The following is a 5000-nucleotide window of genomic DNA, read 5'->3' as shown; positions in this document are numbered from 1 at the left end:
CAGATCTACAAGCACTTAATGCGTTGCATCGTGATTACAACAGATCTACAAGCACTTAATGCGTTGCATCGTGATTACAACAGATCTACAAGCACTTAATGCGTTGCATCGTGATTACAACAGATCTACAAGCACTTAATGCGTTGCATCGTGATTACAACAGATCTACAAGCACTTAATGCGTTGCATCGTGATTCGTGACGCATGGTAGCCTATACATTTATTACTGAAAATTTGAAATACTACAATAAAGTAAAAAAAAAAATATATATACCTCAAAAAGTACTGTACTTGAGTAAATATGCCTATAGATATACTTTACACCACTGCCGAATCATGTGTTTGGGGGAAGTGTAATGAAACAGGTGGCTTGAAGAATCAAAATAGTGAATTACACCACTAGATGACAACAGGTATTATTACTGTTTCTGTTACTGTACTTTCTGTATCGATTCAGCTGATTCACACAGCGGCCATTTTACTGTATTTGTCACAGTCACAGACATTGCTTGTCTAGGTGTTGTATTTCTATGTTGTGTTCTGGTTGTTATGGTTCTGTGTTCTTGTCTTCCCCAGGTGTTTCTCATGTGTAATCAGCCCTCTGGTGTATATTAGTCTTGTTCCCCAGTCAGTCAGTCCTTGTCGAGTCATTGTTTGGTGTCACTTCATGTTCAGTGTTAGTTTGTGTTTGTGATGTTTTCTCATATGCAGTTTTTGTAATAAATCCCCAATATTGGATTTTGAACTATGCCTGCCTTGCTGTCCTGCATTTGGGTCCTCACCACACCACCAGAACCTGACAGTGAGTAGGGGGGGTCTTATATGTCTCATTCCATGACATAGTGATTCTCCACCTTGTTAATATCAAGGACCCATTTGACTGTTTATGTCACGGTCCGTGACATGTTATGTTTTCTTGTGTACCTTTTATTTTGTAGTATTGTTTTGTGCCATCCTGTCTTCCCCTGTAGTTCTGTACCTGCCTTGTCTAACCTGTGTTGTGATCAGTCTTTGTTTTCCACCTGTGTCCTCTTAGTCCCCCAGCCAATCCCTGTCTTGATTTTGAGTTTTGTTCACCTGTGTCTAGTTATCCCATGTCTATAAGTATGCCCTTGTGTTTTCAGTTCTTTGTTGGTTCGTAAATTGTTGTCAGTGTATTCTAGCTCCTCGTGGTTCCTTGTATATTTCCTAGTCCCAGTGTTTTTCCTTGCTCCTAGTTATCCCTAGTTTCCTCGTGTTTCCTGTGTTTTGTTCCTGTACCTGGTTTTTGGATAATGAACCAGCGTGCACTCGACCTGCCTTGTGTCTGCCTCATCCTCTGCCATTGTCCTGCGCTTGGGTCCTACACACCTCTGACTCTGATCGTGACAGTTTATGTAACTCTGAGAGCGTACAAATGGAACCAAATATACCCGTATAGCGTAGCGTGCAGGTCCATTTGATTCAATCTGTACACTTTCAGTGTTACAAACCCTTAGGGATTAATTTGGTTCTATATAACTATCAATCAGGTAGGGTGGGGGCCCCCTGGAACCCCTCCAAGGACCCCCGCGGGAACCCCCCATTCCCCAGGCCCACATTCAGAACCAATGACAGAGCATTTAACCTATCATTGCTGTCGGGCAGAAACCTCTTACTGTATCTCCATATTTTAACATTTAAGATACTTTGACGATGCAAGAGGGCCACTATATTTCCACACTCACTCCCTAGGGCCATATTACTGTTGATAAGTTGAGCTTGTAGCCGATCTACAAGCTCAAAACCTTTTTTGAGCTTGTAGATCGGCTATTGTTGCTATATTTGAATTGAAATCTTGAATACGTTTTTTGCTATTTTTGAATTGGAATCCTTGAAATTAACATTTTTATGTAATTTCAAATGCCTTTAATTATACTACTGTTGAGCAATGAGCTACTAATTCAGACTGAAGTAATTAAAGCGGGTCATGTTTGCATGTTGTGGAATTGTAAACAGCTGAAACCAATATTATATCAGTATTCTGACATTAACCTGAGGGCCACATTAAGTGAAGGTGGGGGCCGCATGTGGCCCCCGGTCCGCCAGTTGCCCACCCCTGCCCTATACTTTATCATACTACAGTGTCACACAAAAGCATCTGCGAGCTAGCATCTGCTACTTCCGATCCGAATGGCATAGACTGGCATACTCACCGATACCATAGGCATACTAAACTTTGGTCATCCGTGTCTGACTCTGAACAACTCTACTATTAAAGATGTCCCTTTTCTGGGCATGTCAAAATAGGTCCAAATCACATTAGGTGAAAATAGCATCAGGACATTTGGTGTAGAGGGGAAAAATAGGGGAACAAGCATATAGAACCCCTGGGGGACCCCGTTCAGATAAATATAATCTAGGGTTTAAAGTGCTTAACAGATAAATATAAATGTACATAAACATATACGTTTATGAATGTATGTAAGTGAACATAAACAGAAAGCTCTTACGCCGTAAATATCGGAGTACTTCTTCCACCTACTGGGGCCTCTCTCTCTCTCTCTCTCTCTCTCTCTCTCTCTCTCTCTCTCTCTCTGCCTGATAAATCTGGGGCGTGTTAAACCCAGCAAAAGGGACGCATGCTGGGGCAACGTGCACATAACACCCCCCCCCCCCCACCATTCCCCTATGTTGCCCTGTCTGCTCATTATAAGCGACTTTGGGTTTGTTTTTCTGTAAAGTCTCTCGTAGATATTGGTAGTTGTGGTGGATACAACCCACAACCTTTTATAAAGTTAGTTGCTTATTTGGGGCTTGCTGTGTATGTTTGATGTATTTCTGTTCCACTGTTCCCTTCTCCCCCCCCCCCCCCCACTCCACCACATAGCCTCCAGAGAGAGTGTAATTGTAAAGTCTCCATCCATTCCACATTTTTTCAAATTGTCTTCAAGATTTAAAATAAATAGCCGATCTAAAAGCGTGTCGCATTGTAGATCGGCTATTTTTTATGTATAGGCTTAAAGCGCTCATGTAGCCAAATAGTGGCATCGTATGGCCTTGTTTTCATGGCTCGCAGTGGAAAAGTTAATTGTAATTGTTGGTAACAACAAGTAAAAGTCCGGATTTCAAAATGTAGCCTACTTGAGTAAAAGTACAAAAGTATTGGTATTATGTACTTAAAGTATACCAAATGTAAGCAGGCTACTCATTATGCAGAATGTCTCATTGTAAAGTCTCCATCCAACCTGGCAACCCTGCCCCCCACCCCCCCCCACTCCACCACAGAGAGTCCAGAGAGAGTGTAATTGTAATGTCTCCATCCAACCTGGCAACCCTTCTCCCCCCCCACTCCACCACATAGCCTCCAGAGAGAGTGTAATTGTAAAGTCTCCATCCAACCTGGCAACCCTGCTCCCCCCACTCCACCACAGAGAGTCCAGAGAGAGTGTAATTGTAATGTCTCCATCCAACCTGGCAACCCTGCTCCCCCCACTCCACCACAGAGAGTCCAGAGAGAGTGTAATTGTAATGTCTCCATCCAACCTGGCAACCCTTCTCCCCCCCCACTCCACCACATAGCCTCCAGAGAGAGTGTAATTGTAAAGTCTCCATCCAACCTGGCAACCCTTCTCCCCCCACACTCCACCACATAGCCTCCAGAGAGAGTGTAATTGTAAAGTCTCCATCCAACCTGGCAACCCTGCCCCCCCCGCTCCACCACAGTGCCTCCAAAGAGAGTGTAATTGTAAAGTCTCCATCCAACCTGGCAACCCTGCCCCCCCCCCCCCCACTCCACCACAGAGACTCCAGAGAGAGTGTAATTGTAAAGTCTCCATCCAACCTGGCAACCCTGCTCCCCCCCACTCCACCACAGGGCCTCCAGAGAGAGAGTGTAATTGTAAAGTCTCCATCCATCCAACCAGCCAAGCCACTTCCAGCTCCTATCCATGCTGCAGCCATGTTTATGTTCTTAGTGTTGTTTCCAGTAATTACTGCAGGTTTAAGTGCACGTCCTGGAGGCTGTAGCCCGGTGGCGGTCCAGGCCGGGCCCGGGCGGCCGCGCGGCTCAATCCCTCACCTGGGACATGAGTCAGCAGGCCGTAGACACGGGTCATCCATCCGGCCATTTCCCTCTGACCACTGCTGGCCAGTGGCCACACCCCGACCTACTCTACAGCCGCAACAGGACCACCGACCGACCGGGCCACGCGGCGAGCGCACGCACACACAAACGCACGCACGCACAGTCAAACTGCATACTCTCATATGAGCAAGAAGACTAATTAACAATATTAACCAATTAACAATATTAACCCATTCTGACCTGAGATCAGATTCATACGAGGTTTTCCACTGGACACACACTGGTCTGATGAACCCATTCTGACCTGAGATCAGATTCTAAAAATGTCAGTCGTTCTTCGATTTTTCAAAAATGGCAGACCTACAAGCTCGTATCGCGCCACTCGGTGGCGCGATATGAGCTTGTAGATCTGCTATTTTTAAATAGCTAAAGCATAACATGATGCTGACATCAGAATGGCTTAATAAATGTATAGCACCTTTCATGCAGCTTAACATGCTTTTGCACGGCAGTCAAAAACAGAGCAAGAATGGAATGGGGCACTAGTGATTTACAGAAACGGCTAAATTAATTTCACAACAAAGCAAAAAAAGAAAAGCAAAAGCATAAAAAAAAACATTAAAATAATAGCAAGATAACTTGTTCGGGTCCGGCTGAAATTCTTCAACTGGACCTAGACAATTCTTCAATTTAGACCTAGACAATTCTTCAATTGGACCTAGACAATTCTTCAATTTGGACCTAGACAATTCTTCAATTTGGACCTAGACAATTATTCAATTTGGACCTAGACAATTATTCAATTTGGACCTAGACAATTTCTGTAAATATACATGTACTGCTCCTAGTAGGCTATTGATGTTTTCTTGTAGTTATTGTATGTCTTTATGTCTTGAATATAGAGGACCACAATGGAAACCTGCCCTCATGCTGTGTTGTGCGTTACTGTATAACT

The sequence above is a fragment of the Protomyctophum parallelum genome (assembly GCF_964188405.1).
Source record: "Protomyctophum parallelum genome assembly, chromosome: 7".
NCBI classification, from domain to species: Eukaryota; Metazoa; Chordata; class Actinopteri; order Myctophiformes; family Myctophidae; genus Protomyctophum; species Protomyctophum parallelum.
This window is presented reverse-complemented; position numbering follows the sequence as displayed.